Genomic DNA, 20,772 nt, shown 5'->3' with positions numbered 1-20,772 from the left:
GTTTTTTGCATAATAGGTGCCTTACAGTCTTCTACAATTTGTGCTATATAGCACGTGTTGTTCACGCTTTGTTTCTTCTTATTTCGGGCAATTTTCACATCAGGTGCATCATTTACCATGGTTGACAACACCACAGATGTGTTCAAGATGTTTGCTGATGAGGATAGGTTGGATGGGGACAATCACCCTATGTGGGCTTACATGATGCAACATGTTCTTGTGTCAAAGGGCGTTTGGAATATTTTGCAGAGCATTGATGTACGTCCTGGTTCTGAGGATGTAGACGATGTTGAAGATGTTGCAGGTCTTGCTGCAAGGATTACTGCTGTTAGAGTTGTTTTGCCTACGACAGAACAAGCTCGTTGGGATGTAAAGGATGCGCAAGCTCATGCATTGATTGCGTTGTTTGTGAAGCGCACCATTGTTCCTCACATTCGTTCAGAAAATCTGCAAAATAGGCTTGGGATATTCTAGCAGGTCTTTATGCAAGCCACAATGAGGCTAAAATTTCTTTGTTGCGTAAAGAGCTGGAGTCGAAGATTATGCATGAGGAAGGTGATATGGACACTTTCCTTGCTAGTGTCAAGGATATCAATGAGCAACTTATTTATGCAGGTGAAGTCATTTCAGACATTTCCCTTGTGCAGACTGTTCTTGATGCCTTACCAGATTCTTACCAGACTTTTGCTAGTACTCGGAGACTTATGACCCAAGGAAATCCAGAAGTTGTCAAGTTTGATGCATTATGCACATTGCTGTTGCAAGAGTCACTTTCGAGAAAAAACAGGACTAGACAGTGTGCAGTTGAACAGGCTTTTATTGCTTCTCAAAGAAAAGGTGGTAACAGCAATGCGGCCACTTCTTATGGTTCTGCTGCGAGTGGCAAAACTTTTGTTCCCAATGCTTCTGCTGGCAGCACTTCGTCTGGCAATTATGGTGATAAGTGCAAAAAGAAGATGCGTTGCCATTATTCTAAAGCTAATGATCACTTGATCAAGTCATATCCTAAGTTGAAGGCCAAAGAGGCTAAGAAGAAAGAGGGTGGTTCCACTGCAAATGCCGGTTCCAAAACAAATGCAGCCATTGTTGAGTCTTGTATAAAAGGAGACTGTGATGCTGATATTGATGCAGAATGGGCTTTTAGTACAGAGTGCACTTACAATCGTGTTGTCCATGATGCATGCTTATCACTTGCTACAAATTCACATGTGTGGTATTTCGATAGCAGTGCTACAAAGCACATTACCTCACATGTGAATTGTTCACCTCTCTTGATTCTGTCCCTCATGGGAATTCAGTCACTTGTGCCAACAATGCCTCTTATCTGGTTCAGGGGGTTGGAAAGATTGTGCTTACTGCTGTAAATGACAGTTCTTTTACACTTGTTGATGCACTTTATGTATCTAGGATAAAGGAGAATCTTTTGTCTGTATCCTCACTTGCTAGACTTGGACTTGTAGTCAAATTTGTGGATGACAGATGTACAGTTCATGATCTCAGTATTGGTGATGAAATTGTTGCATTTGGCCTTTTGTGTCGTGGGCTGTATAAGCTCACTTTGTATGACAAGAGTGGACAAAATTTTGCAAGTGCAGTTGCAGATTCAAGGGCTATTTTAAAGGCAAAACTTTGGCATGCACGTTTTGGGCATCTGATTTTGCCAGTTTGCTACGTTTGCAAAAATCTGATATGGTTGCTTCTTTGCCGCCTCTTGAAGCACCTATCAAACATGTTTGTGAAGGCTGTATTTTGGATAAAATGCAGCGTTTAAGTTTCCAAAGGATGGTTCAGTCAGAGCTATATGTAGGTTGCAACTTGTTCAAAGTGATGTTTGTGAGCCCATGCAAACTCCGACCTTGGGCAATTACATGTACTTTGTGACTTTCATTGATGATTACTCCAGGCATGCATGGGTATCTCCACTTAAAGCGAAGTGCAAAGTTTTTATGTGCGTCCTGGCTATGGCTGAAAATGTATCGAAATGTACTATGGGCACCCTGCATTCCGATCAAGGGGGGGAGTATATGTCTTATGAATTTAATGCATTTCTGGCTAGTCGTTGGATAAAACACCAATGTACAGTGCCGTATACGCCTCAACCAAATGGTGTTGCTGAGAGGAAAAATAGGTCTCTTATAGAAATGGCAAGATGTATGGTCAAGAGTCAAGCTTTACCACATTCGTTTTGGCTCGAGGCTGTCATGTGTGCCACTTATGTACTCAACAGGTGTCCTATGAAAGCGTTGCACTCTATGACTCCATATAAAGCATGGCATGATAGAAAGCCATCTATTGAGCACATGCGTGTTTTTGGATGTTTGGCTTATGGTTTAGTGCCACGAGTGCTGCAAAAAATTGGATGATAAGGCTGTCAAATGTATTTTTGTTGGTTATAGTGCTAAAAGCAAAGGTTACACGTCATCCACAAACAAAGCGTATTTTGGTTTCATGAGATGTAGTGTTTGTGGAAGATTCTGTTCAGCCCTTGCTGTCATGTACTAGAGACAGTAATGTAAGCTCACAGGACATTTATGACACTTTGTTGCCTCTTTTCAATGGTGGAAGTTTGAATGTAAATTTTAATGAGGCAAATCTACAGCCTATGGGGGTTTTCGAAAATGTTATAGATGAGCCTATTACTGATGCATATGTACATGATGTACTTGATAAGGAAAGGGCTGAAAATGAGGAGGCTCTTGCAATGCATCTTATGCATCAGATTGTTATGCTTTGGCTGGGTCTAGCTTTCATTATGTTGAGGAACCTCTGTCTTTTGATGAAGCACAAAATTAAAAAAATTGGATGGCTGCCATGCAATCATATTATGATGCACTTATAGAAAATGACACATGGACTTTATGTGATTTGTCTCCTGGCAAAAAGGCCATTGGTACGAAGTGGGTTTACAAGTTGAAATGCAAGCCAGATGGTGAGATCGATCGCCATAAGGCTTAACTTGTTGCAAAGGGTTATGCACAGACAAAAGGCATAGATTATGAAGAGACTTTTGCTCCCACTTGTTGTATGACTACTGTGCATTTTCTATGTGCATTGGCAGCTCATTTTGGTTGGGATGTACATCAATCAGACGTTGTTTTGTAACGCAGCCTCGCGGTTTTGTCAAGAAAGGACAAGAGGACAAAGTGTGCAAATGTAACAAGGCTTTATATGGGTTGAAGCAATCTCCTCATGCTTGGTATGAGAAAGCTAACACTCATATGGTCAAACAAGGCTTTCGTAACAGTCCAACGGAAAGCACATTGTATGTAAAGCATGAGGGTGATGTACTTCTCACTGTTGTCCTTTATGTGGACGATTTGTTGATCACTGGTCCCAATGAGGCACATATTGCTGAATTTAAGGCTGGTTGAATGCTATTTTCAAGATGAAAGATTTGGGGCTGTTGCATCATTGTTTGGGCATACAGTTTAAGCAGTGTGATGGTGGTATTGCCTTGTGTCAGAAAAGTTACATAGAGACATTGTTGTGTAAGTTTGAACTTGAGGATTGCAAACCTATTGCCACTCCCATGGAAACACGTTTGAAGTTGAGTCTACATGATGCTGACGATCCTGGTGATGTCACTCTTTACCAAACTGATGTTGGCTGCCTCATTTATGTATGCAAGATATTCAGTTTGCAGTCTCACAGGTCAACAGTTTTATATATAGCTCAGGGTCTAAGCATTGGCAGGCTATCAAGAGGATTTTCCGCTACCTTATTGGCACTTTACATCTTGGTTTGTTTTATCCCAAGGGGGGATCGTTGCCGCTAGACTTACATGCTTTTTCGGACTCAACTTGGGCTGGTTGTTTTGACACGCAAGTGTCCACAAGTGGTTTTTGTTTCATGCTTGGTAGTTCATGTATATCATGGTTGAGCAAGAAGCAACCTACTGTGGCCACTTCTAGTTGTGAGGCTGAGTACAGGGTAGTCTTCACAGCTACGGTTGAGTGTGTATGGCTCAGATGCCTTATGGCTAATTTGGGTGTTGGACAGGACATTGCCAACACTATCTACACTAACAGTCAGAGCGCATTGGCAGTTGCGAGAAACCCAATTTTTCATGCTCGCACAAAGCACATTGAGGTGCATTACCACTATCAAACCAACACAAATGCTCCATATTTATAAGTTCTCGGCGTCCCTTCACACCTCCACTCGTACACTTATCTCATGTCTCTTCATTTCTTCCAACCATAATGCATTTACCACCATACAATAATGTAATTCCCTAAGAAAGTGTGCTACATCTTCACCATCTACATATGAAACACCCGTGCTTGATTTTTTTCAAAAATCCTACCCGTTATCTGCAATCTTGATCAAGAATTTTTGAGTGCTACCCAGTAGATAGAGTGCAAAACAAAGTTCGTAGAACTTAATCCAAGATATGCGACTACGAATTATATGGCCACTAAACACCGCCCAATTTTCCCAAAAGACTACAAAGAATGACATTTTGTGCATCTCCTCACAATTAAGAGTGAATTACAAGTGCAACCTTCTATGCTTACATGCCAATATTTAGAAATTGTCATATACAAAAACATCCAATCCACCTCATACAAGATAAACTTGTAGAACCAAAAATGAATTAGCATACTAAATCTTCTTGAGAACAAATCGAGCTTTGAGAATATCAACTCTGAAAATTCTAAAATCTGCATCAAAACATCAAATATTTGACTTTTTGACAAATAAAAAAATCTACATATCTTTGTAAATCTATAAAATCAGCTTCATATAACCTCTGAAAATAGTTAAATTGGTTCTAAGAATGGCACAAAATTTGATTCAAATAAAAAAGACGCTCCTTTTCCTTTGAGACTCGATCATCTTGGTCATCAAACTCTATAAATTCATCATAATAAATATCCAAAACATAGCATCTTTCTTTGTTCCAGTTGAATTTTACAAAATCAAAGTTATCAAAACCCTCTTTGCTTGATCTTTCAAAATCTAATTTAGACAATAAATGAATGGCTAAGTTTGGTGACTCACTATTTTCCATTTGAAACTATCCGCTTTAGACACAAAAGTATGATCTTCAAAACCTCCAACACGAGAAATATCTACAACTTCAAACTTACAGAACATGCTCATACAACTCATAAACATGTTTAAGGTCAACTTCATCCAATTAGCAACAAACATCACTTCAAACAAATCAAAGTTGAATTCAAAGTGAAATAAAAGAGGTTCAATGTTGAAAATAAACTTTAACACTTTCAAATAATGCTTCTACAATATCTTGCACACTTGTAGACATGGATTAACAACTTCAAAGCCAACTATAAAATCAACTTCTTCAAAAATCTCATTAACCCAACTTTGTGGAGCTTTAAGTAAGAAATTGACAATTTGATTTGTTTCCTTACGTTATAATTCAATTCAAGTCCACAAATCAACAAATTACAATCAATTTCACAATCTTTTGGCAAAAACAAATAAGTTCACTACATTGTAAAAATGTCAAGAACACCAATTACTGATTTTTCAACACTAAAATTGTCAAAAAAAAATTTACATCTTCTTGTTAATTTGCACTTAGAAAACACTCCATTATATCATAATGATCATTGGCTAAAACCAAAAGAATTAGGTTAACCATCAGGAACACCAAACACAGATTTTTCAACTCTAAAATTGTCAAAAATTTGTTTACATCTTTTGGTTAATCTGCACTTAGGAAACACTCCCATCATATCATACTGATCATTTGCTAAAACCAAAAGAATTAGGTTAACCATATGATTTTAAACTAACTTGATCAAGAAGATGATGACTCGTCTAACTGAGTCTGCTCAGTTTGACTGAATTTGCAGAGCCTGACTAAATCTGCACATCTTGACTGAATCAACCTAAATCTGCAATGCTTGTTGTTGCAAAAGTTGAACTTTAAATCTATAGAAACACCAAAATCTGCAATAATGCTCCATTCTGCAATATCACTTAAACTTCCTACCCCACACATGGAGACTCCATTGCTAAGAGTCAACCGATGGAGGATCGCCAATGTGTAGAGGTAAACCTCTACATGCTCACACACACAAATAGATAGATAGATTGTTTGATTGGTAGATAGATAGATAGATAGATTCCTTACTCATTACTTATCAAATCAATACAAAGGTGCTCCTTATTTGTAAGTTCTTGGTATCCCTTCACACCACTCGTGCACTTCTCTCATGTCTCTTCATTCCTCCGAACCATAATGCACTTACCACCACCTACAAACAAGAATAAATTGTGTGTATATGGTAAAATATTTACAATACCAATTAGGAGACTTCATTGTATCACGAGATTTATCGGCAACACCATTGCAAAACACATATTTAATTTTGGATATGCCTTGGAGACATCATTTTAATCCAAATATTGACTATGACAATCATACACTCATTGTCACACATAATGCAAAATCTTTCACATTACAAGCTAACCAAAAACTAGAACTAAAACCTCTTCTTAGTCACACCTAGGCTAAAATGTTAGCTAAAAAAGATAACAAATAATTTGTGGTTCTAATCAATGAAATTGCAGCATAAGAAGACCAATTATCTCCTTCTCAAGAAAATTATTACTGAAGCACCATATTGTCAAAATCAAATTGAAAAAGAGAAATTTAATATCAAATTGAGAAATTATTAAAGGGTGGTTTTCATTAAGCCAAGTAGTTCACCTTTTTGTGCACCAATTCTCTTAGTCAAAAAGAAAAATGGTACTTATCATTTGTGCAATGACTATAGAGCACTTAATAAAATCATGATTAAGAATCATTTTTCTATTCTTGATGTTATTGACTAACTTGATAAATTAAGTGATGCATCCATTTTTAGTAAGGTAGATCTTAAATCTGGATATCATCAATTGCGTATGATGGAAAGTGATGTTTATAAAACTACATTTCGAAAATAAGTTAGTCATTATGAATTCCTTGTAATGCCTTTTGGTTTAACAAATACACCTGCTACATTTTCACACACGATGAAAAAGAACACATAGTTTCACTTGGAATGACCAACATTAAAATATATTTTGAGATACTCAAATATACACTCACACATGTCCCTGTCTTACAAATTCTTGATTTCAAAAGACTCTTCTTTTTTGTTATGACTGATGCTAGTGGGCATGGTATTGGTGCTATATTAATCCAAGATAATCATCCCATTACATATGAAAGTAGAAATATAAAACCTAATGAGCTCAATTATAGCACTTACGACAAAGAATTGCTAGCGATTCTGCATGCTTTGAAATTGTGTAAACATTACTTGATGGGATCTTAATTCTTGATTAGAATTGATCAACTATGCATTCGTCATTTTCTTTCACAACCAACTATCTCTAATCCTCACATTAAGTGGACATCATCCATTCAAAGGTTTCATCCACTCACTCAATATCAACCAGGGCCTGAAAATAAGGTTGTAGATGTACTTAGTTGGATGCCATCGATTGATAACAATTCTACTGTGTCTGCTAAACCATTTTTGAACATGGTTGATAATTATGCTCATGACTCTGACTTTGCTGACATTTATGCTTACTTCTGTAACCATACATATTTTGTTCATGCACAATACTCTTTTCATCAATGGGAATTTGTTCTTTGAAAAGCGATTGTGTGTAACCATTGCATTTTGTCAACTTGTCCTTAAAGAGTGCCATGAATCACCTTATATAGGCCACCGTGGGATTTCCACAACTATTCATATAATAGAATCTCAATTTTATTGGTCATCCTTTTAAAAATATGTTACATTTGTTACACAATGTTTTGTTTGTCAACAAATCAAGTGTCATCATGTTAAGCAATATGGTTTGTTGATTCCTTTACCTATTGTTGCTAACTCTCTTGAAAACACATATCTATGGATTTTATTACTAGATTGTCCCTCACTCATGCACAAAATGATATGATTTGGACCATCATACATAGGTTTAGCAAGTGAGATTACTTTCTACCTTGTAAGAAGACTCTCTGAGCTAAACAATCGGCTCTATTATTTCTTAAGCATATTTTTATTTTGCATGGACTGCCTAGATCTACTATATACGATCGAGATAGACATTTTTGAAATGATTTTTGGGTGACACTTTCCACAAATTTAGGTACTCAAATAGACTTCACTTTTGCATTTCATCCGCTTGAGAAACCACAGCGATCAATAGCACCATTCTAGATCTTTTACGAATATACAAGCATGAGAAACTAGAAACTTGGGACACATACATTCACTTGCTTCAATTTGCATACAAAAATACTCCTCATTTATCCACTAGAAAATCACCATTTTAGATTGTTTATGTGTACTCATTGCCAACTTCTTTGTCTTTCATTTCTCATAAAGTACCACATTTTGATGAAATTGTTCAACAACACACCCAAATCTTAGAGTAGGCAAAACAAGAAGTTCACAAAGAGAAACATGCATCCATGAAATAAGCAAATAAAAAGAAACAATCCATGAAATTCAAAGAGGGAGATTTTGTGAAGCTTTGCATTGAAAAGAGACTTCTTAAGAGCATAGCAACCAATCTTGTTGTCAAGCTAGCACCATGGTATTATGGTCCATTTTACATCACAAATCATGTTAATGCTAATTATTTTTTATTAGATCTCCACAATTCTTAAAAAGTTCACAACAACACATTTCACATAAGTTTTCTTTGTCCTTTCAAAGGTTCTCTACCATCACTCTCTCATATTGATGATCCACCTTTTTTAGAAGAAGATTCTGAACCATCATAGATCATCAAGACACTTTGACGTGCATTGGTATATTGCATCACAAGTATTTGCTTAAGTATAAGAATCATGTCCTTGAAAGTGCCAAGTGGATACCAGAGAGTTTTTTTCGCTCTCATCCTAGTTTCCTAGAAGCATATCAAGCTTTTAGAAGCTGAAAGTTTTTATTGTTTACCTGAGGTTCCACCTTTAACTAAAAGCACCAAGTGGAGACCAGAGAGGTTTTTTCGCTCTCATCCTAGTTTTCTAAAAGCATACCAAGAATTTAGAAGCTAAAAGTTTTTAATGTTTACGTGAGATTCCACCTTTGGCTGATGATGGTATTTCATACTGAAGGTTTTCCCTTTGATAATTCATGCTGAGGGTCACCCTTTGACTATTAGTCTGTGGTATTTGATACCTGAGATTCGCGCTTTGATAACTATTCAATGCAACATTTAGAGCAGTACTTGACTAAGATTTTTCCTTTGAGCAATGTAAAAGGTAATTGATTTATATTATTATCATGCTTCTTGTCTTTGTTAGAGGGCCGGCTATTGTTTCACTTTTGTAGATATTTAGATATGTGGATTGCACTTACCTTTTTGGTTTCCTCTTTTCACAATATTATGATGAGTATTTTACTTGATCCCTCTGAGTATTTTACTTGATCCAACATATATCGTGTAAAGATCTGCCTCATCTCCACATGAATTTTAAATATTCTTAGTTTTCTCTATTTTTCATAACTGAGGATAGTTGCTTTCCTATCAGGGAGGATTGCTATCATTATTTACTACTTTTGGACATTTTATCAAATCTTCTTATGTTTTTTTCTCAAAAATAATTCAAAAGAAGCAATGTAAACAGAACTCTCATTTACCTACTATTCTTAGAGTTCAAGTGAAAAAAACCACTTCTATTTTTGAGTGCATGCATGAAGAGAGAAAGAGAATCCCAAAATTGTGTCCACGTGCACCACACTTTCTCAATAGGAATTAGCTTCTTGACTTTGCACAAGGAAGAGGAGCACTCCAAGAGCATCTTGATCAGGTGCACTAGTGTTTTACACCTCTTTCAAATTCAACAAAGCAATCAAATTCTCCATCGGAGCAAAGCTACAAAATGTACACTTTTGCCCTCTTTTATGTTAATTTTTCTCTTAATCATGGCATACACTCTCTTGGTTAGGTAGCTCTTGCTCTCATATCTTTTATATATTTATACTATTGTAATTCATGATCCATGAGATGAATAAAGAGGCGGAGGGGAAATGCTCAATCATCTTGATTGAAGGGGTTGATTGGTACCCAATATGGTGTCTTGTGTTTTGATTGCTGTTTATGTTGTTCTCTTTGTGTGTTGTGATTATTCAATCAATTGTTTTGCTGAATTTATTTTGGTTTAATGAATCGAATTTGTGTTGAAAGTGTTGGAAAGATTTCAAGATGCCAACATGACAAATTACTTTAAATAATTTCTTTTTAAAGGATTAAATTTATGGAGAGTGATCACACTTCTTAAAAACAATGAAAAGCAAATATTTACAGAAATGCTTTTCATAAAAAACGATTGTAGCAATACATTGGATTAATTAGGCCAATACATTTAATTATGCTAAAAGGTAACATAACTAAAAGTAGTGGATGAGAGTTGACCAATAAAGCAGAGGCATGTGTTACACTAATAAGAGTGGCTCCAAAAAAGAAAGTCACAACTTTCTCTCAAAAGCAAGGCGCCCCCAATTCTGACTTGTGTGTGCACCTAGTGTCTTTATAAAGGATCCCATTCCACAAACAAAGAGGTTTTGATTACACACAATGTAGTTCTCTCTCTCTCTCTCTCTCTCTCTCTCTCTCTCTCTCTCTCTCTCCAACATCATCCTCTTTATGTCCTTGGTCCCTCATTGAAGTACTCTCACTCTCTTTCCACCTTCTTGATAAGGAAAAAAAATGCTTCTCTCTCTTTTCATGGTTATAAGACAATTTATTGGTATCTTTGTGGTGCAACTTCTACATAGAACTCTCTTTTGCTCTTTCTAAAAAAATGCCAGAAGCATTTCAACATCTGTAATCAAGCCACAAGCGATGGTGAGAAATTCTTTACATCATATCCACCTTCTCTTTCTCTCTCTAATTTATGTATATGCTCTGTACACAAAAAACACATCACCTCATTGATGGTTTCATCTACATGTAGGCATGTATGGTTTGCAATGAGTGTATGATGATGATTCAAGTTTATCTGATCATATTAACTCACTTAAGTATGCTTTTTATGTGTATGTGCTTGCATGAGTACGTAAAAAGCATGCTTATCATCTACATCAAGTAAGCGTAAACATTGTTTTCTTGTCTCTCCCAAACCGCTAAGAATTAAGTTAAGCCCTTCAAACCTAGTATACAAACTAATGTGCCGTGATTAGTTAATAGGGAACCGTCCATTTCAATGTAGCAACGACTTTAGTAAAACTAATGACATACACGTGTGTGAATATATGCTGTAATGGTAAGGTATTAATTTACCTGGGTTTTGTGTTGTAGGTTGATTGAAGGAGCTCATGCAGAGTCCATTCATTATCCAAACCTTGCAAGATTATAAAACTTGGGAGTTAATAGATGTCGTTGGTAATAAAATTTTAAGATAAGGTCTTTAAAAGATCATGAGAAATGCAATACATGCTCGCATGCTTGTGCCTCTAAGGAAAAAGAAAAAACATATGTACGTATGGCGAGGAGGTTGCACTGTCCTCACTCAATTATTATAATCATAGGGAACTTGTATTTCCCTCGTATGCCTATTTTTTCCTCTAGTGTTGAAGGGTTATGATATGCTCCTCCTCCATTGTTGGTCATGTTTCAAATTGCTTCTCCTCTAGTATAGGAAGGTCCTTGTTTTTTGGATTTACAATGCACCGAGTGAAATTCATTACATTCATTTTCAAAAACAGTGGCATCATGATGATCCTACTGCAGAATCGTACATGGATGTAGATAGTTTTATCTTGGGTAGCAAGGATTGTGTAGGCTTACAAAGCACTAAAGGTGGAGATAACAAAAAATGTTACAATAAGTTCCAACTCTTCCACCAGTTGGCACATGATGCCTACATTACTCCTTCTTGCTGAGAATAACGCGATAGATGCCTTGTACCTTATAATAACTCACCAAATCCTTGTTGCCTTTGAAGATACATTCCCCTTTTTCATTGTTCATTTCTCCATACTTTGGACTTGTGTCATTTTCTACCTCGTTGCTGTCACACAACTCACCAACTATGGTGGTAGGCTTGGAAGCATATGTGTAACGAGCTCCAAGTTCCATGCAATGCACATCGGTGTTCACCTCCTTTCTGCCTCGTCTTTGGTAAGATTCAGGAAGGAGAAGTAGTAGTCCCTCCATGGATATGGCAAAGGAGAGGGCTCATGTGGCTCTGGACTATCGTCTTCCCCTATATGTTCATTTCCCTCCATACCTAAGAGTCTCCATGTTACTTAACTTTTTGCCTTGTCATCTACATTTGGACCACCCTCACCCTCATGCATGAAACCAACCACATTTTCCTTTCACACACATTTAAGATTCCCTCTATGTCACATCAATGAAATTTTGTTGTACACAGTCACTCTAGACCTCTTTGCTTCAACTCCTCAATATGCACTTGCATGCTCTCCATCCTCTTCATCAAGCCTTGTCTTCATACTCACACTGCCCTTTGGCTCTTCCTCATCACTCCAGTCATCTTCTTCACCATCATGGTACTTGAACCCTTGCATGTCTACTCCTTCAATCCAGCTTTCCTATTCCAATGCAAGGCAATCACAGCAATACTAGATACAAGGATGTTGGTGCACAACACCTGGTGCTTCTTCCCTTCCCATCGTTGGTACATCTACTTTCACAAACAAATTTTGGGCAATCTACTAAGCAACGACCCTAACTTTTCTCTACTCTTTTGGAATTACAGCTACTAGAATAGATCATAAATCCCCTGTTTCTTATACTCTCTCTCTCTCTCTCTCTCTCTCTCTCTCTCTCTCTCTCTCTCTCTCTCTCTCTCTCTAGGGCTTGTTCTTGTTGTGTAGTGGTTCAGATGCTCATGCTAGTAGGTTGGTGCTTTTAGCATACTTATTTCAGTGTGCCCTGTGCATCCCCGTGATTCTCCATCTCCATGCAAGAAGGAAGAGGAGGAGGATCACACACGACACACTCAAGTACTGTCTCAACTTCTTTTACATGGTAATCATTGTTTAGAGCATTTTCTTTTGGATGTTCCATGTCCAAATTTCTTTCTATGCTCAATAAGGGCCAGCTTACTATTTATTTTACTTGACCTAGACTTTAAGTCGTTGACTCATAGGAGAGCTACGATGTAGACTCACCCAATCAAAAAGTCCACTTAACCACTTTTTAACCTTGCCTAAACATGGATCACACATATTATGTATCAAGTGTTCATTTATCATAACTCTTACTATGAGATTGCCTATTGTCTCAAGACGCTACCAAGAGGAGGTACCATAGAAACTTGTTGGGTTGCTATGAGTTTTATGATTGTTTTATAATTTTCTTTGGTGAGTTGATTGTATTTTCTTTGTTGGGTTGCTATGTGTTTTACCATTGTTTAATAATTTTGTTGGTGAATTGATTGTATTTTTTTGTCTCCAAAAAGATATGTTTTGATTCATGATTAGCTATATCAAGCTATGGATTCATCTTTGCATAAAACGACTTTCTTTTGGCATCTTAAAAGTTGGTATGTGATGTGAGTGCGCTCGTGCACAGATGCATGTGCGTGCGGTGCAGTGTGCTGTGTGCGGGGAAGGGGAGAAGCAAGAGCACAACTGTGTGGGTGGAGAAACCTCAAGGAATGGTGATGAGCTCCTTATTCTTTGTGTATATGAAGAATAAGGATGCACAGTGGACGATTGGATACCCGAACGTCCGGCCCCGGGCAAAAGACGCAACACCTTTACCCCAACATGTGACTTTCTTGGGGAAGTGATGTGGTAAAGTGATAGCCTACTACATAGGGCTGATCTTGATGCATTGGTATGGAGTTAAATGTTTTTCTTGCATGTTCTACATACTCTTGAAACTAGTGAAAATTTGTATTTTAACATAAAGGTGGAATTGTGGTATACAATGACACTTAGTGGTGGGGCTAATTTGTTTCATGCTTATCCTCACTTGAAAAAGGAAATCTAGCAGTAAAATTGCTCAAAGCTCAAACCTGCACCATCATCCATTGAACATGGTCTTACATCATAACCTTGCACAATGTTCCAATGGCCTTTTGAAACGAGGGTATCATGTATGCCCAAATTGGGTAGTTTTCCCCATTCACTTTGTCCTCAACAAAAAACATGTGGAGAACATCACATTATTTGCCATAATTGATAACTACACTTGATGCTAGAACTGCCTATAACCAATTTGTGATATACATAGCACAATCCACAAAGAGATTACAAAATTCCTATTTAGTAGAAATTTGCATTGTCGCAAAACTTCGCCATACTATCAATAGTGAAAAGGGAGGCTGAAATAAGCTAGTTATGTTTCCTTTTGAGCGCTCACAAAAGTGATCGTAATTGGAGATTGTGATCCCGACTATTGTTGACGACGTTGCCCTAGATGTCAAAGCCCACTTTGATTCCAATTACTAGAAATACAATTGCAAGAATGGATGCAAAGATGAAGAAGAGTTCAAGAGCACACAACACAAGAAGTAGTACTACTGAGTGTGCTAATGCAAAGATAAATATTTCTCTAAAATGATGGGCTATGTACAAGCCAAGGGGACTCATAAAAAGGGAAAAAAGTGTCAAGTGTGTTCACACAGATAATATGGTAACACAAAAAATAGTGTTTACAAAATGATTATGAATTGTGCTTGCATCATGCTCATTCGACCATAGAGAATATGCCTCCTTTTGGAAGGTTAGTTGTTCCCCTAGAATGGAGAGATTTCCATTGATATGTCAAATAGAAGTGTGGAGAAAATAGTAAGAGCTTGCACAAGTCCCTCACAAATTGTCTCCAATGAAATCTTCCACCTTGGAGAGTGGACTTATTGAAGCACAACATATTCTACGTTTTAGAGAGATTTTTGACACTGTTGCAAAAGTGTTTTGAATGAGAAATACATCTTGATGGATGCTCGTGAGTGCAATGAAAGCAAGGAGCAAGACGAGAGAGAAAGAGGAAGAAATGGATGAGGGTGAGAGATAGAGTTAGCTGGGAAACTTTGCCAAAATCGACACCGACTTGGATTACTTGGCATCAAGGCATCCTTGCCAAGGCTTGCAACAAATGTTTTTCCTAACAGAAGAAAATAAATGTATACTTAAAACTCTTCTAGTTTTTAGGTCAAAATTCAAAGTATTTGCTATGGGAGTTACCCTAAAACTTGTAAACTTTTGCCCTATTTTGTTGTCTATAAGGCAAGATCAAAATGTAGCCGAGATTTGGAAATTTTCAGTCAAAAATACACTAAAACTCTTTTTTTTTTGCAAACAATGATGGTTGCTACAACAAGGAGGTGACAAATGGTGGCGTTTTGCTGATACAAGAATGTGGAAAACCTATCCTTTTATTTTGCAAGTACTCTCACACCCACACTTGTATGTTGTAGAAGATGAACCATATCACGCAGGATTAAATCTCCTTGCTTTGACCTTCACATGCAAAACATACCTTATCTAAAAAAAGAAATGAAGTGAGGGCTGGTTACACATAAACTACCCAAATTTGGGCGCATTGGCATGGGCTCCAAGCAACGACTTTCTATTCGACCAACAAAAGGTTGAGCGCCGAAGAGGCTGGACAATCAAACTTCCCTACCGAAGGTTGGGCGGGGATAGAACCCCCATCACGAGAAGAGCAAAATATAGGTGCAACAAATTGGCTAGACATATTTGGCTAAAAGTACACTCATTTGTTGGCATTGCCTTTCAGTAGAAAGGGAGGGTAAAGGCGAGGAAATTTCAGCCCGTGTGCAACGGAGCACCCTTCCAATTTTTGGAATGTATATTTTATTGTTCTCATTTATAATGTATAGTATTTCTTCTTCTTTGTTTCCTTCTCTCTCTCTCTCTCTCTCTCTCTCTTCAATCCGAGTGAAAGACAGTGCCAACGTTGGTCTCCAGATGCCTTATTTAATACTTTCAAATTGGTGACCCCAAAAAGACGATGGGTGTGTGCCCATTGGTAACAGTGTGTAACCAGCCTCAATTAAGGTCTAGTACATGTTAATTTAGGCATTATGAATTGAGATGATCATTCTGATGCATGCAAAGTTAGAGGCTCTCTTCTTCTTCCTCCTCTCTTCTTCTTGCTCTCTCTCTCTCTCTCTCTCTCTCTCTCTCTCTCTCTCTCTCTCTCTCTATGATTCCTATCATAGAATATATGTGATATCACAAGGTATCGGCATGTATTATTGGCATGCAAGCGAGGTTGCTTGTAGTATTTCAAGGATGGGGTATGTCACCAAGAGGTGTATTTTTTGTGTTGCCCAATGGACATTCCATGGTTCGTGTGAAAACTATTGCAGCCAAACTTGTTTCTCACATCAAGAATCTAGGTCACTGAGTCAGGGGTTGGTTGAGCGAATCAAAATAAATTTTGATGAGTATGGAAGCTTTAATGTGCCTAAAGGGAACTTAAGCCACTCGGCAAGTCATTGAAAACTTTATAAGCTGGGAGGGGTTAGGAAATTGAACCATAACGCACAAACATTTGAGTGGGTGTGCCATCAAAAAATGATGGGTCAATGATAATGCTAGCTCAATAGACTAGGACATGTTATTGGAATTAGAGGTGCAAGGACATGCACACAGCTTGGAGAAGATGAAGTTTGAGGCATATAACAGAGAGTATATTTCTTAGTGCACAATGGAAAGATAAGTAAGCCCTAGAGTGATGGGCATATATACAATGTACGAGAAAACAAAACCTGCTAGTGAGGGAAAAAATGTCATGACGGTCTTAAGTGTGTTTTGTTCACACGCATTACTACCTTATATATGGTAACAAATCCTCCTCGGGAGTGATGTGGTGAACAAGAGGTGCACCGAGTGTATAGGGAAGTGTCATGCCCTGAGGACATGATCAATCCACAAAGGGGAGTAAGCCCAAAGCTTTGTGAAAAGCTTCAAACTTCTCACAAGGCAATGCCTTTGTCAACAGATCTGCAAGGTTGTCTTATATGAGCACATAAGCCAAGCAGACGAGAAGACACAGAGTGTTGGTGAAGCTCTGTAGATGGAGGGAACAAATACTAAGATAGAGGTGCCTAGTCTTGTAATTCCCAAAGGTAGTTATTGGGGTAGCTAGCATAGTGCACAATCAATCCAAAGCTAGTCCAAAGCCTATAAATAGAGTAGATTTTGAGGATTAGACCCTAGACTCCATACATCACTCTCATTGTCCTGTATCCCAGTGCTCTTTATGCTCTTGTAACCTAATCAATCCATAGCATACTTGATTCACTGTTGTACTTGTACTTGTATCTAATGATCTGAATACATTCCAGTTCAGTCTCTATTCCAATGTTCATTCCTCAATTCTAGTCTCAATGTTCAGTGTCATTTCTAGTTCTAGTTTTATATTGCATTTCCAATTTTGCCTGATATGAAGCATATACTACGCTGATCTGAACTAATTCTAACTACCAACTGGGAATAGCTATCTTAAAGTGTTCATATCATTCTGTTTTGGTGATCATGGTGGCTTGAGCTGAATTGCTTTGGATGGGCGAATCATCTCCCAGTTGGTGTTACAACAATGAGAGATCAACCATGCCACCCAGATGAGTCTCACATGGTAGAAGACCAGCTACCAGATTCATGGATGATCCGGACCGCGTTAGTGTTGGGGTAAAGCCCCATGTGGCTGGTTAGTCCAGGCGCCTGTCCACTATACTTATTCATTATGTACATAATAGAATAAGGGGGCTCACATATTATGAGTGAGTTTAGTCCCTGCAAACACAAGTCTTCTCTCTTCTCCATTGCTGCGCACACTCACACACGCTCTCGCTCGTGCACTTCAACTGGTATGAGAGCTCACGGTGATTGCGAAGAGCACGACGACATTGTGACAGAGATTGCGCTGAAGCTGTGAAATTTTCAGCACTGTTTTGCAACAGAATTTTGGATGAGTAAAAGATCGATTTTCAGATTGATTCCCACACTTCGTACCAAAAACATCGTGGTCTACAACTTTTCAATTGAAAGTTTTTCCAAATTCAGTAGTGATTTTGCTATACATTTGGCAGACTGTCTGTACGTATAGGGTACATAGCTGCACATTTTTACTTTGTTTTTTTACCTGTAAAAACAGCCCATTTCACGTCCACTCTCATCACCTGACCATTTTTTTGAGATCTGTAACTTTGCAAAAGGAAGTTTCTACAAATTTTGAACGGTTTGAAAGATATGGGCTGACTGGTTGCAGGGTGTTCAAAAAGTTGAAGATTATGTATGCCTATTGTGGTGATTTGCTACATTTGGGGAGCTCGGATTGAACTTTGTCATTCTCTTGTTTTGTGCATTGATGTTTTTCTCTCAGTGTAGAGAGTGTGGATTGAGATTTTTCAACAAATTTATGCGCATACGATGAGAACACTTTGTGGATGTATGCATTCTTGTGGACTCTCAGGATTCGAAAGTGGATTCATCACAGAACATGTGCATTGACTTATGCAATTAAGCATATTTCAAGAGTGTGGTGCACGGATTTACAGAGAGTTTGACAAACATTCTAGCATGATTGTGAGTTGAATTTTCAACTGGTTCGGATGGTCATCTGATACACATTTGTTGATGCTTGTTCATATTGCCATGTATATGCACATGATGTATATGCATCATGTGCCATGTATATGCACATGATGCTTTTTGGCAGATGATATTCTTTGCTTGCAATTGCATATCCGGGCTGATTCTCTGCTGTTTTGAGCATCAATTTGTGCCATATTTTTGGTTTCTAGATTTATGCTAGTATATGCCTTGCTTATAGAGTGCGGTTGATGCACTTTGTGCTTCGGATTACAGGGTTGTTTTCCAGGTTAGAGAGTTGAGACTTTGGGGCAACTCATGTATGCTTGAGTGCGGATTTTGCGCATGATTTGCTCATTGTTTTGAGCATGTTTATGGCATGTATGGTTATTATGGTTAGATAGCCAAATACTGTCAAATTTTTCTTGCAAGTTTATTTGTTTATGCACATGGTTTGCAATCGTGTTTTGATTGCAATTGGCACTCAGTGGTTGCTTTGCCATAGTGTTTTGGCATCTCATTGTGAGAGTGTTTGCTCACCAAATTATGTCATTTGACATATATGTGGTAATCTCTTCAGATGGGAGATTGTTGATGATAGTTTCATCGGTTACCACGTAGTGCTCTTGGATTAGAGCGGGTTTTTTGGCATCATTTGAGAGCGGTTTACTCACTTGTTTTGTTACATCGATCTCCTTATTTGTTGAAAATTCTCTTAGATAGCTTATGCCAGCTTATATTGTATTTTGAAAGTACTTGGTGTGTGAGTTAGCCGGGCTTTGGCTATTTGTCAATGGATTGATTTGTGCTTGATCTTGTCACAGGTTATCGCCATGGATTTGGATGTACATCATTGTCAGGGTTTATGCTTTTCCATATGAAGTTTGATGGTTCAAACTTTGAGCATTGGAAAACAAGTATGCATAATGCATTGACTCATTTGGGCCAAGTGTTGCCACTACAGGGCATGGATGCTAGGCCAGAGCCTATGACTGACGATGGGTGGGAGAACTTGGATGAGCTTGCACATTCAACGATCATGTTATGCCTTGGTGAGTCTGTCTATCACATTGGTTTGGATGCATGTACAATTAGAGATTTATGGCAAAGATTGTACAATGCTTTTGGCACAAATGAGTCTAGAGAGATGCCTACATTCAAAGGACAATCTTGCAAACATAGAGATATTGTGTGTTGGCATTGTGGTCATTCATGGCATGTATGTAGGCGTTTTCAACGAATGAGACAAAACAAGAGGGATGCTATCACTTTGGATGATGAGGGAGCAGTTGTAGCGTATGTGGCTATGTATGACGAAGATGTCGACTTTGCTTCCATGTTTACTCTTGACTTTCTTATGTCGGGTTTTGACAACACATTACCTTCGCCTTGGATACTAGATGTGAGTGCTAGGTTTCACATCACGCTGAGTTGTGAGTGGTTTAGCACATATTCTAGTGGTATTCTTGGACGTATGTGTCTAGCTGATGGTTTAATGCATGATATAGTTCGTGTAGGAGATGTCAAACTTTTGTTGCTGAGTGGTGCATCATACGTGTTGCAAGATGTACGTATGTGCTAGCTTTGACATAGAACTTGATCTTTGTGAGTCCGTTACGAGACAATGGATGCCAGGTACTGCTCGACAAGCACAATTTTAGATTGCATCATGGATACCTAGTCATAGCGAGAGGTGCTATTCTTGTCAATTCATGCGATGCTAGTACGTTGGTGCAGCCAAAGTGTGTCGACCCTAGCAGAGGACGCAGGCAGTGATGTGTATGCTTACAGGTGCAGGTATGGGTGATAAAGCAAGTACGATGGCCCATTATAGCAGGGAGATCCAGAAAGAATATGTTTTATGTGGTTATGAAGGCCTAAGCGTAGAGATTCCATGCTTGAAGAAAAGGTTTTTACATGTGAAAAGGCTCTTAGGACATGCAAGGAAACTTGGGCAGAGGAAGACATGTGGTCAGTGGAAGAAAGGAAAGTGTGTGAGAGACTTCACACCTCTGCATGAGGGAGGCCAAAAAAGTCTTAGTCTGTACAAATTTTGCAAAACTGTTTTCTTGTAAAAACGGACCCTTAGAGACAAGGAAAACGGTGTTTTGAGCATTTTTGCGTCTTACGCACATGGGAAAATTCTGCAACGATTAAGAGATATTTAAGTTTTTGTGCTCTGCTATATTAGGGGGGCTAGAAATAGAACCGAAAAGGAGAGAACTTTGGTTGTTGTATGCTCCACCATAGC

This window comes from Adiantum capillus-veneris, chromosome 5 (genome assembly GCF_014529385.1).
Source record: "Adiantum capillus-veneris isolate H3 chromosome 5, ASM1452938v2, whole genome shotgun sequence".
Classification (NCBI taxonomy): Eukaryota; Viridiplantae; Streptophyta; class Polypodiopsida; order Polypodiales; family Pteridaceae; genus Adiantum; species Adiantum capillus-veneris.
This window is presented reverse-complemented; position numbering follows the sequence as displayed.